This window comes from Salvelinus alpinus, chromosome 9 (genome assembly GCF_045679555.1).
Source record: "Salvelinus alpinus chromosome 9, SLU_Salpinus.1, whole genome shotgun sequence".
NCBI lineage: Eukaryota > Metazoa > Chordata > Actinopteri > Salmoniformes > Salmonidae > Salvelinus > Salvelinus alpinus.
The window spans coordinates 62,980,683-63,005,516 of NC_092094.1; the positions used below are offsets into that span (position 1 = coordinate 62,980,683).

The 24,834-nt window shown below is 43.2% G+C and overlaps 1 protein-coding gene across 2 annotated transcripts in view; it reads right to left on the minus strand.

Annotated features, from left to right (window-relative positions):
* The window catches only part of peak1 (pseudopodium-enriched atypical kinase 1), a 260,008-nt gene that overhangs the window by 125,477 nt on the left and 109,697 nt on the right, over nt 1-24,834 (minus strand). Inside the window, exon 1 of one of the 2 annotated variants that reach the window (XM_071326887.1) lies at nt 6,693-7,311. The exons of the other annotated variant lie outside the window; for it this stretch is intronic. The gene's annotated coding sequence lies outside the window, so the exon portion shown is untranslated. Of the gene's footprint in view, nt 1-6,692; nt 7,312-24,834 lie in introns of those variants that run through there. 2 annotated transcript variants of the gene reach the window in all.

Sequence of the window (24,834 nt, forward strand, 5' to 3'; positions counted from 1 at the left end):
AGCTCTCACCCTCCGATTCAACAGGTCCCAGACGTGCTCAATGGGATTGAGATCTGGGCTCTTCGCTGGCCATGGCAGAACTGACATTCCTGTCTTGCAGGGAATCACACACAGAACAAGCAGTGTCATTGTCATGCTGGAGGGTCATGTCAGGATGAGCCTGCAGGAAGGGTACCACATGAGGGAGGAGGATGTCTTCCCTTTAACGCACAGCGTTGAGATTGCCTGCAATGACAACAAGCTCAGTCCGATGATGCTGTGACACACCGCCCCAGACCATGACGGACCCTCCACCTCCAAATTAATCCCGCTCCAGAGTACAGGCCTCGGTGTAACGCTCATTCCTTTGACGATAAACGCGAATCCGACCATCACCCCTGGTGAGACAAAACCGCGACTCGTCAGTGCAGAGCATTTTTTGCCAGTCCTGTCTGGTCCAGCAACGGTGGGTTTGTGCCAATATCAGACGTTGTTGGCAGTGATGTCTGGTGAGGACCTGCCTTACAACAGGCCTGCAAGCCCTCAGTCCAGCCTCTCTCAGCCTATTTCGTACAGTCTGAGCACTGATGGAGGATTGTGCGTTCCTGGTGTAACTCGGGCAGTTGTTGTTGCCATCCTGTACCTGTCCCGCAGGTGTGATGTTCGGATGTACCGATCCTGTGCAGGTGTTGTTACACGTGGTCTGCCACTGCGAGGACAATCAGGTGTCCGCCCTGTCTCCCTGTAGCGCTGTCTTAGGAATCTCACAGTACGGACATTGCAATTTATTGCCCTGGCCACATCTGCAGTCCTCATGCCTCCTTGCAGCATGCCTAAGGCACGTTCACACAGATGATCAGGAACCCAGGACATCTTTCTTTGTGTTTTTCAGAGTCTGTAGAAAGGCCTCTTTAGTGTCCTAAGTTGTGACCTTAATTGCCTACCGTCTGTAAGCTGTTAGTGTCTTAATGACCGCTCCACACAGGTGCATGTTCATTAATTGTTTATGGTCCATTGAACATGGGAAACAGTATTTAAACCCTTTACAATGAAGATCTGTGAAGTTATTTGGATTGTTACAAATTATCTTTGAAAGGCAGGGTCCTGAAAATGGGACGTTTCTTTTTTTGCTGAGTTTATCTTGAAATTAGTAACACACTGCCTCTGCAGCAATAAAAAAAAAAAAGTTTTGCATAAGCATATTTATTTCTTCAACACACTCACTCATCACAAATTGTTATAAAGCTAGTTACAGTGCCTCCTAAAGACATGTCAATCATTGGGGAACTAGGGTAGGCTATTAGTTGATCATTTATGATGATTGTTGTAAATCTGCTAGTTAGCTAGCTCAATTTTTTTTTACCGATTGTGATTCATCTTAAATAATACCTTCTTAATATAGCCTAATATCAATAACCTTCTAACTCATGATACAGTATATGGCTGGCTGGCTAGTGGCTTGTGTGGATATTTTAGTATTCGTTGGTTAGCTAGAGTCTAGACTACATGTGTTCAGTGCTTAAATTTGTAAATCGAGGTGCCGGAACAAAATGTGAGCATGAGATGATGACCAGGGGAGCTCTGAGATACCAGAACGTATGATTAATAATTGTTTTAATTGCATGCATATAATCGCTGTTGTGTAGTGGCATAGAGCAGTAGTGTAGAGATGGTAACAGAAGTTGCACACCTGGGGACCATTTCTAATAACCTAGGGTCCTGGTCATGCAATTGTAATTCATTTTACATGACTGGAGACTTTGGCAGAATCTTTTTTAATAGCAGCACAATTTTTTGGAAATCACAGTTTACTTTGACACTGAAATCTGAGATTTGAGAAAACAACCTCATCTGGAATCCATCAATAGCCTCGGTGTGCGGCGACACGCACTGTACAACATGAGGAGGAAATTACAGTCCAAAAAAGGGCTTTCCAGTTTCACTGAGTCACCCAATCATGAGCAGCTCACCTGCTGGCGATGGCCAATGCGCTTGTACCAAAAGCCTAACTCTCTAGTTTTACTTTGTAAAACAATGTTCGCTCAATAGGCCTATTCGGTGCTGAAATATTTTGGTAGCCGACACCAGACAGATTAGAGTAGAAGCCCTTTGCTTTACAACCTGTGTCTTCCAACGATTATATTTGTAATATGGCAAAAGGCCTGTTTTGTCTGCATGCTGATCACTGCAGGTTTGTCGCACATTCCCGACTGTAGCTTTATCATTGTTATTGGGCTACACACAATCCACAGCAATCCACAACCGTCCCGTAGCACTCACGTCTGTAGCCATGAAGTGCTTTGAAAGGCTGGTCATGGCTCACATCAACACCATTATCCCAGAAACCCTAGACCCACCCCAATTTGCATACCGCCCCAACAGATCCACAGATGATGCAATCTCTATTGCACTTCACACTGCCCTTTCCCACCTGGACAAAAGGAACACTTATGTGAGAATGCTTTTCATTGACTACAGCTCAGCATTCAACACCATAGTGCCCTCAAAGCTCATCAATAAACTAAGGACCCTGGGACTAAACACCTCCCTCTGCAACTGGATCCTGGACTTCCTGATGGGCCGCCCCCAGGTAGTAAGGGTAGGTAACAACACATCTGCCACACTGATCCTCAACACAGGAGCCCCTCAGGGGTGCGTGCTCAGCTCCCTCTTGTACTCCCTGTTCACTCAAGACTGCACGGCTAGGCACAACTCCAACACCATCATTAAGTTTGCCGATGACACAACAGTGGTAGGCCTGATCCCCGACGATGACAAGCCAGCCTATAGGGAGGAGGTCAGAGACCTGGCCGTCTGGTGCCAGGACAACAACCTATCCCTCAACGTGAGATGATTGTGGACTACAAGAAAAAGAGGACCGAGCACGTCCCCAATCTCATCGACGAGGCTGTAGTGGAGCAGGTTGAGAGCTTCAAGTTCCTTGCTGTCCACATCACCAACAAACTAACATGGTCCAAGCACACCAAGACAGTCGTGAAGAGGGCACAACAAAACCTATTCCCCCTCAGGAGACTGAAAAGATTTGGCATGGGTCCTCAGATCCTCAAAAGGTTCTAGAGCTGCACCATCGAGAGCATCCTGACAGGTTGCATCACTGCCTGGTATGGCAACTGCTTGGTCTCCGACCGCAAGGCACTACAGAGGTAGTGCGAAAGGCCCAGTACATCACTTGGGACAAGCTCCCTGCCACCCAAGACCTCTATACCAGGTGGTGTCAGAGGAAGGCCCTAAAAATTGTCAAAGACTACAGCCACCCTAGTCATAGACTGGTCTCTGCTACTGCACGGCAAGCAGTACCGGAGCACAAAGTCTAGGTCCAAGAGGCTTGTAAACAGCTTCTACCCCGAAGCCATAAGACTCCTGAACACCATGTCTATTTTACACCACTGCTACCATCTGCTATCATCATCTATGCATAGTCACTTTAATAACTCTACTTACATGTACATACTACCTCAACTAACCGGTGCCCCCGCACATTGACTCTGTATCGGTACCCCACTGTATATTGTCTTGCTATTGTTATTTTACTGCTGCTCTTTAATTATTTATTATTATTTTATTAATTACTTAGTTTTATCTTTTTTTAACTGCATTGTTGGTTAGGGGCTCGTAAGTAAGCATTTCACTCTAAGGTTTACACCTGTTGTATTCGGCGCATGTGACTAATAAAATTGTTTTTGATTTTGAAATTATAGGCCTACTAATGGTGCATAAAGCTATTCAGGATTATTTTAGGAACAGACAGCAATCATTTTATAACTTTGTCGAATTTCCTCTGTCCAGTGTCTGTGTTCTTTTGCCAATTTTAATCTTTTATTTTTATCGGCCAGTCTGAGATATGGCTTTTTCTTTGCAACTCTGTCTAGAAGGACAGCATCCCGGAGTCGCCTCTTCACTGTTGACGTTGAGACTGGTGTTTTGCAGGTACTATTTAATGAAGCTGCCAGTTGAGGACTTTTGAGGCGTCCGTTTCTCAAACTAGACACTCTAAAGTACTTGTCCTCTTGCTCAGTTGTGCACCGTGGCCTCCCACTCTTTCTATTCTGGTTAGAGCCAGTTTGCGCTGTTCTGTTTAGAGAGTGGTACACAGCTTTGTACCAGATCTTCAGTTTCTTGGCAATTTCTCACATGGAATAGCCTTCATTTCTCAGAACAGGAATAGACTGATGCGTTTCAGAAAAAAGTTATTTGTTTCTGGCCATTTCGAGCCTGTAATCGAACCCACAAATGCTGATGCTCCAGATACTCAACTAGTCTAAAGGCCAGTTTTATTGCTTCTTTAATCAGAAACAACAGTTTTCAGCTGCCCTAACATAATTGCAAAAGGGTTTTCAAATGATGAAATGGCCTTTTAAAATTATAAACTTGGATTAGCTAACACAACGTGCCATTGGAACACAGGAGTGATGGTTGCTGATAATGGGCCTCTGTACGCCTATATAGATAATCCATTAAAAAAATCTGCCGTTTCCAGCTACAATAGTCATTTACAATATTAACAACAATATTAACAATATTAACATTTCTGATCAATTTGATGTTATTTTAAATGGAGACATTCTTTTGCTTTTCTTTCAAAAACAAAGACATTTCTAAGTGACCCCAAACTTTTGAACGGTAGTGTAGTTAGTGGCAAAAGTGTCTAGGCAATCAGGATAGATAATAAACAGCATCACTGTATGTGAAGAGTGTGAGTTGGTGTGGCATCAATATGCATGTGTGTGTATATAGGAGTGTCATTTGTGAGGAGAGTCCAGTGAGTGTGCACAGAGCCAAAGCAATCCCGTGTGGCTCAGTTGGTAGAGCATGGCGCTTGCAACGCCAGGGTTGTGGGTTCATTCCCCACGGGGGGACCAGGATGAATATGTATGAACTTTCCAATTTGTAAGTCGCTCTGGATAAGAGCGTCTGCTAAATGACTTAAATGTAAATGTTAAATGCAATAGAGTCAGTGCAAGTGTTTTAATAGAAGTGCCTTTGGTCACTCTTCAATTCACGCTCCAATTCTCTGCTGTGACAAATCACACAGTTAATTACACAATCAATCAAAATCAATCTATAAAGCAATGGTGCCCATGCAGCGACTGGTCAGGTAATATTCCAGCCAGCATCAGAGTAGCCACCAGCCCTTTCATGACTCATCATTCCTCAACGAGGACAAGTGATGCCATCATTCGACAAAATTCTCCAGGTTTACTGCTCCATAGTTACACCTTCCATTCATCAAGCCAGACCAGAGATGGCATCACTCAAATGGTTGGCTGGCATCTGTGCACTGTTTTGGGGCATGACACGCTTTATGAATACAGGACCTGACCTCTTCATTTTAATCCAAACATTAAAAGCAAACTCCTGAAACATAATTGACCCCAAACCTGCATAGAAATAACTGAAAATCAAGCATCTAGTGGATCGGCACAGTAAAATTGCACCAACACAAAAAAAGAAGTTAGCGCTTCATTTCGTGACTGCTCAGCTGTGCTAGTGGTGCTCGAACAAAGCCAAGATAATACCAATCCATGGGATTTCAATCAACCGGATGCTGAAAAACTCTAACAAATGAATCATCTCCCCCTGATACGGACGGCTTTCAGCTATAATCTAGCTCCAGGCAACGTTCTCTCCCTCCCTGCCTTTGGAAGCTTAGACAGTTCCAATCTCCTGAGAAAATCCCTTTATTATACCAGGAGTTCTCAGTGCAGGTTCCATCAATTGTATGTGCACATTTGGCTACAGGAGTTGAGAAAGGACCCAGCAATGGTGGCTAAAATAAGATAAACCATTACTTCTGGCTAGCAGTTTCACCGCAAGTGAAGAAGACGTCTGAATGGTGAAATGGCTAACAACTGGAGATGACGGAAACGGCTCAGTTGGTAGAGCGCGGCCCATATAGTGGGTTCGATTCCCGGGTCCACCAGTACGTAAAATGCATGCACGCATGACTAAGTCGCTTTGGATAAAAGTGTCTGCTAAATGGCACATAATATTATTATGATATATATTACGTTGCATCCAAGATTTTTTTTAAAGCATAGTAATGCATGTACTGGTTCCAAAAGGTGCTGAACTCAAAGTGCAGTAAAAATCTTGAAAATATGAACTATCCCCACTCAAACATATTTTTTTACTTCCCTTAAATAGCAGACCTTAATGTATTTGGGTCATCAACAATCATGTTCATTATTCAATTGAGCAACCATTTTATCAACAAAAACACAACAAGGGTGTCGTTGTGTGTTCATATGTAATCGTGTGTAGTCACCAAAACATAGAGCAACACCGTGACTAAGACATACCCGCTGCTCCCGAACGTGAACAAGCGCCTCGTTAACTTGCCAGTCAGCGCGTTCAAAGCCCTACATCCTGTCTAATAACAGAGCACCCCTGGTGTCGAAAGTCCCATTGCAACTTCACGCACACACTTCATACACAGACCCGAATGTGTCAGTGACGCTGCACACTCCCCTGTCTCCGTCACTCCCTCCCCCTCTCTCACAGTCTTTATCCGTCTGTCTGTTTCTGTCTATCAGTCTGTCTGTGTCTATATCGGTCCATCGGTTTGTCTGCCCCTTAAGACATTATGCCAAAACCCACTGGCAAAGCGAGCTGCCACCAGCAACAGTTGCCTAAAGCAAGCATAGAGGAGAATTTGAGATTTAAAAAAAAAAATAGAGGAGAGCCCAACTTACGGAGCGATTCTGTGAATCCGATCGGAGCCTGGGCATGGGGAAGAGCCACATGACAAATGCATTCAGACGAGTAGAGAGCTGGCGAATGAGGGATAACGCGTGAGAGAGCAACACAGAGAGAGAGTGCAGGGGATAAAGTGAGGGAGAGCGAACCCAAAGAGAAAGGAAAAGGGAGTGGGAGAGAGAGGGAGAGCACTGGACTTGGCCTCTCCCCTCACTCTTTAGCGGCACCCATACAGGCTCAGCCCCCTGTCTGTCTGTCTGTCACCCGATCCGCCACATCAATAATGTAGCCACGGCTAAGAGCCCATTACAGACAGACTCCACATAGAGAAGAACAGGAGTACGTACACACAGAGAGAGACCGATGTGGGGGAGGGGGGCGCCAGGGAAGGTGAGAGATTGACACGAAAGGCAAAGGAGAATATGAATTGGAGATAAAGAGAGGAGTGGCAGAGAGAGTGGAAAGTACCAACAAAAAGGGGCGTCAAAATCAAGAGGGAGTAAGGAAAACGAGAAAACGGAAGATTCCAAAGAGCGAACGATCTGACCCGCAGGGAGAGTGAATTCTCAGGGAGGCATATCATCTGATCAATGCCTCCTAATCAAGCACTTTGCGGGGCCTGAGCCCAGCAGCTGTCCACTGCTTAGTGTGAGCTGGGTTGCCATGTTCGCAGTTTTCCAGAAAATGTTGCTACTTTGAAAACGATATCGCGGGTTTTTGGGCTACTTCTAAATTGCACCGCGGCTGCCATGGCAATTTCTTAAAAATCTATATTTCACAGTGACCTGCTGCTGACTATCAGGCAATGAGGCAGCCTGTTTCTGAGTGTGTCAGTGAGTGGTTGCGAAGAGGTGTGTGTGTGTGTGTTTGTTCAGATGAGCGCTGCAGCAGGGAGCAGAATCACGTGAGAGAAACGAGAGCAGTACGCGCACACGTCGTGACAACTTTGTATCAGTTGTAGGTAGGCTATATTGATTGTCATTATGGAGACACCTATTTCCAACCCCTTTTCCATAAAACATATTAACACGCTAGAACTGATGTGCATCAAAAAATAAAGGTGACAAATCACAGGAAAACGACTTTAGGCGCTCTTTAGACCATTGGATAAATTTGCTCAGAGGTGGTTTAAACTGCATTATAATGTTGACTTTGCTTAGGAAAACCATATCAAGCGAAGTGTTTTACATGCTGACCACATAACTCTGTCGCAAAATAAATGTACACATACATGTTATTCAATCATTGCACACCAACAAGCATCTGCGTAGCCAGGAGCTAAAATAGAACTTGATTCTATTTATGAAGCTTCATGCGCTGCAAGTCCCACCGCTCCCATCTCCTCATTGGGTTTTAGGAGCATATACCCACGTAGGTGATTTAAAGATGAACTGAGGTCCACACTCCAGTCCAGTTGGTGGTGGTAATGCACCTTAAAGTTGGTTGCCAACCGCCATATAAAGTCCAAAGAAGAAGCCTGAAGGAGGAGAGATTACTAGAAACTAACTCGGTTTACTCTTTTATCTGTGGATTAACTGTCGGAGTAGAGGACCTTGTGCATTTCAGGTGAAATAACAACCCAATGTTTATATCCCAGGACAAATTAGCTAGCAACAGCAAGCTAGCTAGCTAAATTGCCATATATGTTTCATGCTTTTCGACCTGTCCCCAAATGAATATAGTTGGTTCAGAGTTTTGATATTTCAACCTGCGTGTCCTGATGGTGTCTGGTGTGGGTGGACAAAATCAACATGAGCGGTCTGGTCAGCATGTTTACGCATGCTCAGTTTTTGGGTGTTGAGCGCTGCGAGAGTGGACATTTTGAAATGGAAGTTATGGAACTCCCTCGTGTGCTTCTGTTATCGGGGAAAAGTCGACAGTGAAACTGACAATGACAAAGTTGCATCTGTTGGCCATCAATTAGCCTATTAATTTCTATTCCTATGTAGGCTATTTTAGGCAACAATTTTATACAATAAATACACTACATGACCAAAAGTATGTGGACACCTGCTCGTCGAACATCTCATTCCAAAATCATGGGCATGAATATGAAGTTGGTCCCCCCTTGCTGCTATAACAGCCTCCACTCTGTTCTTCTGACTGTTCATCATATTATTTTTCCTATCAGGTTACACTTTTCTAACTTTTCCGCTTTACTGTATCAAAGTCATCTTCATGCTATTACACATGTAGCCAAGCTCCCTTCCAAGTCTCAATCAAAAAGTGTTCTGATTGGCAAGGTAGGTGTGAGAGCAACACTACAGAGAACAGACCTGGGAAGAAGCCAGCTGTGGGTTTTCCAAAAATGGAATCCAAGAAATGTATCCAATCTGTTTGCGCAGTCGACGTTTAAATGGAAATGCGCGGATCCACTCCAACGTGAGCTATGAGGAAAACAATGTTGTCTGCCATGCTTATGAACTGTGACCACCATATTTGATACATATTTCTTGAACATACTTTTCCGTACGCGTCATATGTACAGAGATGAAAGGCAGACAATAGTTTTTACTAGCTAGCATCGCTCAAACATAGCAACAATTAAGTAAGCTAGTTCTGTTTGGTTTCCACAGCTACTGTAACATTTCCTGGTTGCCTCCCTACTTACAGTACTCACACGCTCTGTTTTATAGTCAATGTTTGGCTACAAGACTTTAGTCGAAAAGATCTCAGACTGCAATATTTTGTTAGTTTTTTCAGGTTGTTTGTAACTTATTTTGTACATAATGTTGCTGCTACCGTCTCGAAAAGAGCTTCTGGACATCAGAACAGCAATTACTCACCTTGAACTGGACGAATAATTTTTATTTAATGAGTCGGACGAGAGGGATTTACTCCAGACACCTGACGAGGCCCTCATCCTCGTCATTCGTAGGAGAAAGAAACTGAGATTTCGCGGAAGGAGATCGGGGTGCCTTGTAAGGATCCAGCGATGAGTGGACAAACTATCCTACCAACGGGACATTAAAAACTGTAATATCTTTTGTTTCACCGAGTCGTGGCTGAACGACTACATGAATAACATACATTGTGTAACCTGCCAGCTGTATCGGCAGGATAGAACAACAGCCTCTGGTAGGACAAGGGGTGGTGGTATATATATATTTGCAAACAGCTGGTGCACGATATCTACGGAGGTCTCGAGGTTTTGCTCATCTGAGGTAGAGTATCTCATGATAAGCTGTAGACACACTATTTACCAAGAGTAAACATTTTTTAAATCGTAGCTGTCTATTTACCACCACAAACCGATACTGGCACTAAGACACACACTCAATGGGCTGTATACGGCCATAAGCTGACAGTAAACCGCTCATCCAGAGGCGGTACTCCTACTGTGCGGGGAATTTAATGCAGGGAAACTTAAATCTGTTTTACCTAATTTCTACCAGCATGTTAAATGTGCGACCAGAGGGGGAAAAAAACTCTAGACCACCTTTACTCCTCCAATGGCATTGAGGAGTACACCACATCAGTCACGTACAGTGACTGTACGTACATACCCCAACCAGAAGCCATGAATTACAGACAACATCCACACTGAGCTAAAGGGTAGAATTTCCACTTTCAAGGAGCAGGACTCTAACCCGGAAAGAAATCCCGCTATGCCCTCCGATGAACCATCAAACTGGCAAAGCATCAGTACAGGACTAAGATCGAATCATACTACACCAGGTCCGACTCATCAGATGTGTCAGGGCTTGCAAACTATTACAGACTCGCTTCGAGGCAATTAACACTGAAACATGCATGAGAGCATCAGCTGATCTGAACGACTGTGTGATCACTCTCTCCATAGCCGATGTGAGTAAGACCTTTAAACACGTCAACAGTCACAAGGCCGCAGGGCCAGACGGATTACCAGGACGTGTACTCCGAGCATGCGCTGACCAACTGGCAAGTGTCTTCATTGACATTTTCAACCTCTCCCTGTCTGAGTCTGTAATACCTACATGTTTCAAGCAGACCACCATAGTCCCTATACCCAAGAACACTAATGTAATCTGCCTAAATGACTACCGACCCGTAGCACTCACGTCTGTAGCCATGAAGTGTTTGAAAGGCTGGTCGTGGCTCACATCAACACCGTTATCCCAGAAACCCTAGACCGAGTCCAATTTGCATACCGCTCCAACAGATCCACAGATGATGCAATCTCTATTGCACTCCACACTGCCCTTTCCCACCTGAACAAAAGGAACACCTATGTGAGAATGCTTTTCATTGACTACAGCTCAGCATTCAACACCATAGTGCCCTCAAAGCTCATCAATAAACTAAGGACCCTGGGACTAAACACCTCCCTCGCAACTGGATCCTGGACTTCCTGACGGGCCGCCCCCAGGTGGTAAGGGTAGGTAACAACACATCCGCCACGCTGATCCTCAACACGGGGGCCCCTCAGAGGTGCGTGCTCAGTCCCCTCCTGTACTCCCTGTTCATTCATGACTGCATGGCCAGGCACGACTCCAACACCATCATTAAGTTTGCCGATGACACAACAGTGGTAGGCCTGATCACCGACAACAACAAGACAGCCTATAGGGAGGTCAGAGACTTGGCCGTGTGGTGCCAGGACAACAACATCTCCCTCAACATGATCAAGACAAAGGAGATGATTGTGAACTATAGGAAAAGGAGGAACGAGCACACCCCCATTCTCATTTATGGGGCTGTAGTGGAACAGGTTTAGAGTTTCAAGTTCCTTGGTGTCCACATCACCAACAAACTAACATGGTCCAAGACAGTCGTGAAGAGGGCACAACAAAACCTATTCCCCCGCAGGAGACTGAAAAGGTTTGGCATGGGTCCTCAGATCCTAAAAAGGTTCTACAGCTGCACCATCGAGAGCATCCTGACTGGTTGCATCACTGCCTGGTATGGCAACTGCTCGGCCTCCGACCGCAAGGCACTACAAAGGATAGTGCGTACGGCCCAGTATATCACTGGGGCCAAGCTCCCTGCCATCCAGGACCTCTATACCAGGCGGTGTCAGAGGAAGGCCCTAAAAATTGTCAGACTCCAGCCACCCTAGTCATAGACTGTTCTCTCTGCTACCGCACGGCAAGCGGTACCGGAGATCCAAATATAGGTCCAAGAGGCTTCTAAACAGCTTCTACCCCCAAGCCATAAGACTCCTGAACATCTAATCAAATGGCTACCCAGACTATTTGCATTGCCCCCCCCCTCCCACGCTGCTGCTACTCTCTGTTTGTTATCTATGCATAGTCACTTTAATAACTCTACCTACATGTACATATTACTTCGACTATCCGGTGCCGCCGCACATTGACTCTGTATCGGTACACCCTGTATATAGCCTCACTATTGATATTTTACTGCTGCTATTTAATTATGTAACTATTATTGTAATTTTCTTTACTGCATTGTTGGTTAAGGGCTTGTAAGTAAGCATTTCACAGGTCTAAACCTGTTGTATTCGGCGCATGTGACAAATACAATGTGATTTAATACATTTCTTTAGAAAGTATTCATACCCCTTATTCCACATTTGTGTTACATTCTGATTTAAAAATGTATTAAATATATATTTTTTCTCACCCATCTACATACAATACCCTATAATGATAAAGTGAATACATGTTTTTTGGGAAAATTAAATACAGGAATATCTAATTTATATAAGTATGCACACCCCTGAGTCAATACTTTGTAGAAGCACCTTTGGCAGTGATTACAGCTGTGAGTCTTTCTAGGTAAGTCTCAAGAGCTTTCCACACCTGGATTGTACAAGATTTGACCATTATTATTTTCTAAATTATTAAAGTTCTGCAAATTGTTGGTTGATCATTGCTACACAAACATTTTCAGGTCTTGCCATAGATTTTCAAGTTTATTTAAGTCAAAACTGTAACTCGGCCACTCAGGAACATTCACTGTCTTCTTGGTAAGCAACTCCAGTGTATATTTGTTGTTGTGTTTTAAGTTATTGCCCTGCTGAAAGGTGAATTCATCTGAGTCTAGTGAAAGCAGACTGAACCAGGTTTTCCTCTAGAATTTTGCCTGTGATTAGCTCCATTCCTTTTTCTTTTTTTATTCCAAAAAACTCCCCAGTCCTTAACGATTCCAAGCATACCCATAACACGGTGCAGCCAACACCATGCTTGAAAATATGGAGAGTGGTACTCAGTAATGTGTTGTATTCGATTTGCCCCAAACATAACACTTTGTATTCAGTACAAAAAGTGAATTGCTTTGCAACATTTTTTGCAGTAGTACCTTAGTTCCATTTGCAAACAGGATTGTTTTTTAATATTTTTATTCTGTACAGGCTTCCTTCTTTTCAATTAGGTTCGTATTGTGGAGTAACTACATTGTTGTTGATCCATACTCAGTTTTCTCCTATCACATCCATTAAATAACTTCACCATGCTCAAACAGGTATTCAGTCTGTTTTTTATTAAATTTTTTCACATCTACAGTACTAATAGGTGCCCTTCTTTGCAAGGCATTCGAAATCCTCCCTGGTCTTTGTGGTTGAATCTGTGTTTGAAATGCACTGCTCAACTGAGGGAACTTACAGATAATTGTATGTGTGGGGTACAGAGTTGAGGTAGTCATTAAAAAATAATGTTGTACACCATTATTGCACACAGAGCGAGTGCATACAACTTATGTGACTTGTTACTCCTGAACTTATTTTGGCTTGCCATAACAAAGGGGTTGAATACTTACTCTTTATTTAACATTTATTTGTAAAAATGTTGAGGAACATAATTCCCCTTTGACATCGTGGGGTATTGTGTGTAGGCCAGTGACAAAAAAATCTAAATTTAAATCAATTTTAAAATCAGGCTGTAACAAAACATGGAAAAAGTCAAGGGTTATAAACACTTTATTAAAGGCATTTACATCCCTTTAAGAAGCGATGTGTTAGAAAACTGATTCAAAGGTTACGAAATGCCGGTTCACAAAGACGTTTGACTTATTCTGAAAATAGCTTTAAATCTGACTGAATTGATGGGTCATCTCCTTCAGCCTATCAAACTGCTATTCATGTATCTGCGTGACATTGACCTACACGTCAGATAACAACTGTGCACTCAGTGCGGGAGATGCAGCTGCTCGCTCGCGCCAACGTGTGGTAGGCCAACCCTATCCCTGTCCTAATGTAGGTAGGAGCTGCACCTTCAGCATTCAGATGTTTGTAAAATGGCTTACGCAATATTAGATCACAGGCTTTATTAATTGAGGGACAACCAATATAATTTACTACCGGAGTGGACACAACTTACATCTTGCTGATTGGGGCTTTTTGATTGCCAAGTTCACCATACAAATCATTTTTGGTGGTACTGCTTTAAACAGTCAGTGCATTCAGTCATTTTTACATGAACAGGGTAAAGGTGTAATTTCATAACAAGGACAGCAATCATTTTTGCGAGCCACAATGGTCGGAACTGGAGAAGAGAGCAGCTCTCCTCCATGAAGTTACAAATGGTCAAAACCATTCACTTTTTAGACGGTGAAATCCAAAGCTGTTACAGTGCATTCGGAAAGTATTCAGACCCTTGACTTTTTCCAAATTCTTCTTATTCTAAAATGTATTGTATAAAAAAAATCCTCAATCTACACACAGTACCCCATAATGAAACAAATACATAAATTACATAAATAAATTACATAAGTATTCAGACCCTTTGCTATAATACTATAAATTGAGCTCAGGTACATCCTGTTTCCATTGATCATTCTTAAGATGTTTCTACAACTTGATTGGAGTCTGCCTTTGGTAAATTCAATTGATTGATAAGGCACACACCTGTCTATAAGAGGTCCCACAGCCATGAGATTGAAGGAATTGTCCGTAGAGCTCCGAGACAGGATTGTGTCGAGGCACAGTTCTGGGGAAGGGTACCAAAACATTTCTGCAGCATTGAAGGTCCCCAAAGAAGACAGTGGCCTCCATCATTCTTAAATGGAATAAGTTTGGAAACACCAAAACTCTTCCTAGAGCTGGCCGCCGGGCCAAACTGAGCAATCGGGGGAGAAGGGCCTTGGTCAGGGAGGTGACCAAGAACCTGATGGTAAATCTGACAGAGCTCCACAGTTCCTCTGTGGAGATGGGAGAACCTTCAAGAAGAACAACCATCTCTGCAGCACTCCACCAATCAGGCCATTATGGTAGAGTGGCCAGACGGAAGCCACTTCTCAGTAAAAGGCACATGACAGCATGCTTAGAGTTTGCCAAAAGGAAACTAAAGGACTCTCAGACCATGAGAAAAAAGATTCTCTTGTCTGATGAAACCAAGATTGAACCCTTTGGCCTGAATGCCAAGCGTCACATCTGGAGGAAACCTGGCACCATCCCTACGGGGAAGCATGGTGGTGGCAGCATCATGCTGTGAGGATGTTTTTCAGTGGCAGGGGCTGGGAAACTAGTCAGGATCGAGGGAAAGATGAACGGAGCAAAGTACAGAGAGATTCTTGATGAAAACCTGATTCAGAGCGGTCAGAACCTCAGACTGGGGCAAAGGTTCACCTTCCAACAAGACAAAGATCCTAAGCACACAGCCAAGACAACGCAGGAGTGGCTTCGTGATAAGTCTCTGAATGTCCTTGAGTGGCCCAGCCAAAGCCCGGACTTGAACCTGATCAAACATCTCTGGAGAGACCTGAAAATAGCTGTGCAGCCTGAGAGGATCTGCAGGGAAGAATGGGAGAAACTCCCCAAATACAGGTGTGCCAAGCTTATGGCGTCATATGCAAGAAGACTCCAGGCTGCAATCGCTGCCAAAGGTGCTTCAACAAAGTACAGAGTAAAGAGTCTGAATACTTATGTAAATGTAGGGTTGATTTAAAAATAAAAATAAATGCAAATATTTCTAAAAACCTGTTTTTGCTCAGTCATTATGTGTAGGTTGATGAGGAAAAAAAGCTATTTAATACATTTTAGAATAAGTCTGTAACCTGAATGCTTATGTAAATGTGATGTTTTTTTTTTTTTTTTTTTTAATTGCACAAATTAAAAATAAAATAGTTTTTGCTTTGTCATTTTGGGGTATTGTGTGTAGATTGAGGGGGGAAAACGATTTATTCAATTTTAGATTAAGGCTGTAACGTAACAAAATGTGGAAAAAGTCAAGGGGTCTGAATACTTTCCGAATGCCCTGTATGTCATAGCTCATTTCTAAAGATACCAGTATTAATCTTAAAACATTTGAATCTGCTATATGACAAGTTAATCAGTGTGTGATAAGGATTTCAGATAAAACAAAACTACCCACTCCCCAGAACAGAGACTGAAAAAGGATATATTACCAGAAAGTGTTCATACGAGATCTTTTATTAACAGGATACTGTTGGGTGAACCGTATCCTTTTGCAAAGAGGATCTGTGAATTACATATTCATTCATCAACAGGATGTACAACATCCGCTCAAGCAATTGCTTACCCCTTGCTATACATTCCTAACAAATTCAGAGGGTATACACAAAAGGCAAGAGAAATCTTCACACACACGTGTTCTCTCTGGAGAAGAAGCATAGAACACTGAAGGAGAGGGAAGGAAGGAGAAAGTAGGTAGGATGATGAAAGAGAGAATGAGGGAAAGGGAGAAGGAGGAGGAGGGGGTAGGTTGTGTCTGGTGTTGCCGGTAATTAGCCATCCACGTGCCCTCACAAGCGGGGAGAGATAGAGGCTACAACATCGCAGGTCCCCTGAGAGACATTACAATAGCACGAGAGCCTTTGTAGTCCCTGACACTATCTGTCCTGGGATCAGATGGTGGGCTCACTGACAAGACTGATCTCCCAGCACACAAGGCATAGAGTAGAGAGCTTGTGAAATAATAAACTCACAGTATCCGGTCCTCTACAGATGATGGGAAATAAGCTGAAGTCTTTATTTAGCAGAGCTTTGAGCAATACTCAGGAGCATTTTCTGAAACAGTAATCCCAAAATGTGAATATGTAAAAAGGAAAAAGAAGAAAATGGCCAGTGCTTGGAACGGAGGCTGTGCTTTCCTAAACAATGCCATATGTGAATTGTATATAGACACAGAACAGGGTAGAGAAACATTGTACGTAAGAAGAACATGTGGCCTCTGAGCTGGCAGATAGATCATGAGAATGGGGATGAACACAGTAGTCTGTTTACTGCAATGGTCAATAAAAATGCATATGAGTGGTCCCCGTAGCTAATAACTCTCCAGATGGTTATGGGAATCTAGAGCACCCTAAAACACAACATCACAATAGAGTTTTTGATGAAAAACCCCCGATATTTTCTTTAGTACAGAGTGTATTGTAGTTGCCCTGCTTTGAGTCAGCTGAGAAGACTGTTAATTACAAAACTTAATGCCAGACTCCGGCCAAGAAAATTACAATGGTTAAAGAGTGCGCTCTTTGACAACTTGTCATTTAGTTTCACAATGGTTTTTGTTGGGAGAGTTTTTGGAGGAGAGGCACCACTTTAGATGACCCCTTCACATACACCTGGATGAGTGTCTTGCCTCCTGCCTAGACATTACTATCTTAACCCCTCTCCAGCACCACTTAACTGAAGCTCTCTCGCTCTCTCTCTCTAATCCAGTGCGTCTTTGCCCGGACTTTACGAATAGTTCCAGAACCCACAGGGTGTGAGCTGTTGTATTGCTGATGTATTGCCGTTTCCTGTTACATTAATACCCTATCTAAACTGTCGGGGGGCCATCTGAAGTCCACAGGGTGGGAAAAACACTGAGCTTCAATGCCATGGCTTGAGCAGATACCAGCGCTCAACGTGCTTTCCCTTTGGCCATTTCTCTTGTTGATTTATCCCAGCTATTTCCTCATCAAAGGGTTTTCTTCACACATACCAGAGAGAGGAAGCAGGTTTTGACTCTCTGTACATGCTCTCAGTATGCATGACATTACAACCGACCAATAATAAGCTTGACATCTTTGGAGAAATGACAAAATGTCCTATCAATTGGTCTTCAAACCCGGCTGGGAATATGAAGAGGCTGCTCAGGCTCATGACTAGATCTAGCATAGCTAGATGCTCCTCTCTTTCAGCCCTGACGCCAGAGCGGTAGAGACTGTTCTGAGCCCATATAAAGCCACCGCCAGATAAGGCACTGAAGCCAGAACGTGTGGGGGGAAAGCCTAATTCTGTCAACCAGAGCTGGACGGCGAGAAAAGATAAGAATGGTCCATGGGAAGCACAGCTTGGAAGTCTTTGCTCAAGTGGTCCAGTCCAAGTTCCTTGACCAAAAAATCCTTTGGAGGACCCTCATCTGTATGCGTCAGTGTATTCTTGCCCAAATAAGAGCCCCTGTTTTTTTGGACAGACTTAAAAAAAGAAGAAGCCATCTTTCGATTCAGTTTGTATTGTTCAACTTGAGTGGATCTGTGGGGCTTTTGCCAGGCTCTAAGAATTTAAATGTGGCCATGAGGCTGTTTAGGCTTTTCTTCTCTGAGAAACGTCTGTATGGTTGAGATACAGCTTGTACAGGGCCCTCGTGACTTCCACAAGGCATTCTCCTCGTCTGCTATCCCCCTCTGCACTGCTATCAGCATTCATGGCCCTGAAAATCTGCCCTCCTTATAGGCTGCTGCCTCGTGGCAAATCACTATTAACAGGATCAAAACATATGAAAAAGCTTCAGTAGTGCACTGGGGAGCGAGTAGAGCGGCTGGTTGGCACAGATAGTACTACAGCTCTTTGTTGTTTACAACCTGCTGCTATGAGAACGAGTGATGCATGGAGGCGGAGACATTAACCTATAACAGGGTCTGTGTATCAATCCTTGGTGCATCCAGGCTCATTAGTAATACCTAGGCTGTCCACATGTTAGAGATCTGCTTCAGCAAGCCTGACTTCACATGGTAAATGAGACTGTGCATGATCTGTGCGTGGGGGGGGGTATATACATGGAAAGATGACAAGCCTGCGTGGTGATTGAGTCAGCAGAAGGACTACTAATCCCCTGGTGTGAAAAGCGCCACGGAGGAGTGCACATCAGGTCAATTACAGTGGCGTTATCCTCATAATTGTCTTTCTGATACCACCGTCCAATCCCTGACTCACCGCTACGACCTCCAATAAGACATAAAACATGGAAAAGGACAATATATAGGAGGAAGGTGGTCATCCTGTTACACCGGCTCTCGTTGGATGTGGCAGGGCTTGCAGACAATAACGGATTACAAAGCACTTCCAAGCCAGCTAAATGCCTTTCATGATTGCTTCAAGGAAAACAACACGAGTCCTGCATGAAAGCCCCTGTTGTTCTGGATGACTGTGTGATCTCGCTCTCCATGGTCGATTCTTACTCCTATTATCTATTCTGATGCCTAGTCACTTTACCCTGCCTTTATGTACATATCTACCTCATATGGTCCCTGTATATGGTTAATTATTGTGTATTTTATTCCTAGTGTTACTATTTTTTTTTATATTTTTTTACTCCTCATTATTGGAAAGGGATCATAAGCAAGCATTTCACCTCAGCCACTCAAAAGGGGGAGGGAAGATGCTAAAAACAGCCTAGACAGCAACCTATAAATAGTACCATACCCATGGAACTTCTTCAAGTAAGAATAGCTTATCTAACACTTTCTTTACCACCGGTGTATAATGCATTATGAATGCATTATGAATTATGAATGCCTGTAACGTATTGTAAGACTTTTACCATGGCCATAGCTTGAGGCTTTTATAAATCCATAAGGCCTATATAAATTAAGATATGCATTCATAATGCATTACACAAAGGGGTTCATAGAAAGTTATACCGCATTTCTGAGTGATACTGGCTGGAGCCTTTGAATGCATTCAGTACTGTAGCAAAACAGTGGGCATATGGAAGAATGTCCGTCTGCTCAGAGAAATGGGACACCAGCTGTCAGTGGTCCAGCACATTTAAGGTTCAGGTCAGGGTTCTCTGGCCACTGTCACATTCCCCTCGTTGAATGCGCCAGTGTGCTCCCACTGCACCACACATCGACCCTAGAGTACCTGGCAAATTCTACACCTTTCTTCCTGTGTCTGGAAGTTCAGTGCCAGTGCGTGTGTCCATACGTGCATGGACTTGTAATCAAACTAAAAAAGGTTGACACCACAACAAACCGTTGGTCCGCACATACATCAGTAGGCCATGTAGTACAGGGTGAGAGATGCACTCAGCCTGGAAGATGACCTCTCATTCAATTTGTACAACGCTGTAGAACACAAGATGAAATGTTACCTCCTGTGAGGCTTTATAGCAGAGTGTGGTTGTGAGTGAGGCAGGGGGAAAGGCATTGACTCAATGACAAACCAACCGCTTCTAAACAATCAACAAGGACATGATAGCCTAACCGAATGGTTTCAGGAATTCCATTGGCGCTTTTGAAGTCAGTGTCAGCTCTTGCTACATTAGGTGGCGGGGCCGAGCAAGATTACTGGCATTAATGAAAGCACCTGAACTCAGCGCTTCCTTTGTTGACTGTACTCCGCTCGCTCCACAGTGAGAAATTCAGCCCTCTGAGCAGTAAGAAAAGCCATTCAAAGGGCTATTAAGCTATACACACACTCAATGGACATTCATTCAATGGAGTTATCCACACGTGCAACACCCAACCAAGTGAAGCGACCCACAGGAGCAGTATGAAAAGGAAATGTAAGTCTCTCTTATTGATCACAATACCACAATTCTGACTTTGATACCAATACCAGGTTTAGTATCACGATACTCTACATGTATACCAAAATGAATGCACGGCGAAAAATGAAAGCAGGAACAACTCATGATTGGTTGAAATAAATTGATAATAAGAAGATTGGGGGAGCTGTACTGTTAGATTTCAGTGCAGCCTGTGATATTATTGACCAATCAATCAAATGTATTTATAAAGCCCTTTTTACATCAGGAGATATCACAAAGTGCTATACAGAAACCCAGCCTAAAACCCCAAACAGCAAGCAATGCAGATGTAGAAGCACCATAACCGGTTGTTGAGAAAACGTATGTTATGGCTTTTCAACCTAGTGCATTCAAAGCTATCTAATAGAACTCGGTTTTCTTTAATGGAAGCTTCTCTAATGTGAAACATGTAAAGTCTGGTGTACTACAGGGCAGCTCTCTAGGCCCTCTACTCTATGCTATTTTTACCAATGACCTGCCACTGCCATTAATAAACAAAGCCTCTGTGCCCATGTATACTGATGATTCAACCCTATACACATTAGAAACTACAGCTATTGAAGTCACTGAAATCCATAACAAAGAGTTGCAGTAAGTTTTGGAACAGGTGGCCAGTAATAAACTGATCCTGAACATCTCTAAAATTAAGAGCATTGCATTTGGTACAAATACTTCCCTAAGTTCCTTACCTCAGCAGAATCTGGTAATGAATGATGTGGCTGTTGAACAAGTTGAAGAGACTAATTTACTTGATGTTACATTATATTGTAAACTGTCATGGTCAAAACATATAGATTCAATGGTTGTACAGATGGCGCAAGGTCTGTCTGTGATTTTTAAAAATGATCTGCTTTTTTGACACCACACTCCACAAAGCAAGTCCTGCAGGCTCTCGTTGAATCTTTTCTTGATTTATGTCCATTCATATGGTCAAGTACTGCACGGAAGGACCTAGTTAAGCTGTTGCTGGCCCAGAACAGAGCAGCACGTTTTGCTCTTCATTGTAATCAGAGGGCTAATATCAACACCTATGCCAGCCAGTCTCTCTTGGCTAGGAGTTGAGGAAAGACTGACTGCATCACTTCTTGTTTTTATAAGAAACATGCATGTGTTAGAAATTCCAAATAGTTTGCATAGTCAACTTAAAGACAGCACTACTGATACACTTATTCCACCAGACATGCCACCAGGGATCTTTTCACAGTCCCCAGCTAAAGGAAATGTACAGTATTATACAGAGCCATGATTGCATGGAATTCCCTTCCATCTCATATAACGCAAGTGAATAGCAAACCTGGATTTTAAAAAAACAAATAAAGCAACTCCTCATGGCACAACACCTCTCCCCATGTGACCACCTTGTGTGTATGTACTGACATGTACAGTGGCTTGCAAAAGTATTCACCCCCTTGGCATTTTTACAATTTTTTTGCCTTACAACCTGGAATTAAAATGGATTTTTGGGATGTTTGTTTCAATTGATTTACACACCATGCCTACCACTTTGAAGATGCAATTTTTTGTTGTTGTGAACAAACAAGAAATAAGACAAAAACACTGAACTTGACGGTGCATAACTATTCACCCCCCCTCCCAAAGTCAATACTTTGTAGAGCCACCTTTTGCAGCAATTAAAGCTGCAAGTCTCTTGGGGTATGTCTCTGTAAGCTTGGCACATCTTGCCACTGGGATTGCTCCAGCTCCTTCAAACTGCTCCAGCTCCTTCAAGTTGGATGGGTTCCGCTGGTGTACAGCAATCCTTAAGTCATAACACAGATTCTCAATTGGATATTTTACACATTTAAATGTGTCCCCTTAAACCACTCGAGTGTTGCTTTAGCAGTATGCTTAGGGTCATTGTCCTGCTGGAAGGTGAACCTCCGTCCCGGTCTCAAATCGCTGGAAGACTGAAATTCCCTGTATTTAGTGCCATCCATCATTCCTTCAATTCTGACCAGTTTCCCAGTCCCTGCCGATGAAAAACATCGGCAGGGATGTTCTCGGGTGATGTTCTCGGGTGATGCGAGGTGTTGGGTTTGCGCCAGACATAGCGTTTTCTTTGATGGCCAAAAAGCTACATTTTAGTCTCATCTGACCAGAGTACCTTTTCCCATATGTTTGGGGAGTCTCCCAAATGCCTTTTGACGAACACCAAACATATTTGCTTATTTTTTTTCTTTAAACAATGTTTTTTTTTCTGGCCACTCTTCCGTAAAGCCCAGCTCTGTGGAGTGTACGGCTTAAAGTTGTCCTATGGACAGATACTCCAATCTCCGCTGTGGAGGTTTGCAGCTCCTTCAGGGTTATCTTTGGTCTCTTTGTTGCCTCTCTGATTAATGCCCTCCTTGCCTGGTCCGGGAGTTCTGGTGGGCGGCCCTCTATTGGCAGGTTTGTTGTGGTGCCATATTCTTTCCATTTTTTAATAATGTATTTAATGGTGCTCCGTGGGATGTTCAAAGTATCGGATACTTTTTTATAACCCAACCCTGATCTGTACTTCTCCACAACTTTGTCCCTGACCTGTTTGGAGAGTTCCTTGGTCTTCATGGTGCCGCATGCTTGGTGGTGTTGCAGACGCACCACTTATCCTTTTTTTTTTGGAGACAAGTAATTTTTTTCCTTTCACTTCACCAATTTGGACTTTGTATATGTCCATTACATGAAATCTAAATAAAAATCTATTTAAATGACAGGTTATAATGCAACAAAATAGGAAAAACCCCAAGGGGGATGAATACTTTTGCAAGGCACTGTATGTGTAACTGATAGAAGCACACACACTAGTATGACTAGCTGTCACCATTGGCGTTGGCTAATGAGGATCCGAATAAAAATGTTTAAAAATCTAATCACTGATGCATTCTGTTCAGGTCTTATGATAAACACGGGCTAATTAATATACGTTCCAGTAAGTTCAAAACATTTAGTTGATTTCCAACAGTGAGACATTTGATAGCAGAACCCAAAAGTAACAACATTTTAGTATCCAACAGTTTTTCATGTTGTAGTATCGGAAAATGACCTTAGTTTCGGTGTACAGTGCAACACTAGATCAAAGTGAGGAATTCAGAACAGATCAAATGATTGCATCTCTCTGGTTGTCATGTTTTATCAGTTAGGTTTGTTAAGAACACAGCAGGAGTAATAATACCAGGAGAAAAAGAGTGCCAATTCCCTTTCATGTAATTGTTATTTGGTTAGCACTGTAACGGTTCCATTATAGGTCCAGTTATGGGGAATGAAAAGCTGACACATTACATGGCGACTTAGCTCACTGTACTTGAGTAAACTTTTTCCAATGACATGACTGACCCATTAGCTGAATGTCACCTGTGTATCAGGTGTTATTTGAATAGGAGTTTTTCCAATGAGAAACAGCTACAAAATGAGTGCTTTGGATAGGATGAGGAAAGAGAGAAAGGTTAGAAGTGAGGAAAGAGAAGAGCCTAATTCCCCTATGCTTGACTAGCACTTAACACCATTGCATGCTGGATTAGTGCAATAGCTGCTGTTCTGACAGGGCAGAGCCTCTTCGCTATGGCCATGAGGATAAGTAAGGGCAAAATTACAATCATTTCAGTGCTGGGGCTTTTAGCAATCATATCATTTCAGTTGTAGGCTTTTGTGTGGGAAAAAATACTGCGACTATTTCACGTTGTTTTTTCCTAACCCAAAAGAGGGGAGCATGCTCTATCATGCATGAACAATATATTACAGTTTGTCATATCAAGCATTCCTAATAAGGACAATACTGAAATGGTCGTAACTCTCTCGTCAAAGAGCAATTGACATCATATTACATCAAACCAGTATCATGTTAGGGCCATGCATAATTAAAAAGGTATTATAGCTTGCACCATGATGCCTTCACTCCGAGTCCTCAAGAGCGGCAACTCCAGATTCCTATTTCACACCAATTGTTGGTTCCCATTTAAAAAGTAACAGCAACAGATATCCCCAATTGATTATATTTACAGAGTGTAGGCCTGGGTGTCATCTCATGAAATATGCACGGTGGGGGTTATGAGAGAGCGCACTTCCAGCAAAGAGTGTAAAGCAGGACTAATGAAATGGAGCGAACGAGGTCTGTCTAGGGCCGTAAAACACTGAGTCATAGCTCATACACACTGCAGCCCAGAGTGGGCTTGACCCCAGCCAAGGTCGTATCACTGGCTCAACACTGGTGTAGTACAGATTTAAAGGCCAGTTTCCCAGATACAGATTAAGCCCAGTCCTGAACTAAAAAGCACTTTTGAATGGAGAATCTCCATTGAACATGCTTCTTAGTCCAGGACTAGGTTTAATCTGAGTCCCAGAAACAGCCCCTAAGTGTGTTAGGTGAATTCCACAAGAAAACAACAATTGTTGGACAAACCCTTCATTGGGGGAGGCTAACGTCCCTGTCCCACCGGTTCAAAATAGAGTTGCACGGTATACTTTCGGTACTTCTGTCAAATGTGTCTCACAGATCAAGTCTGTCTACCAGTGCAGCAGATGTCCCCCT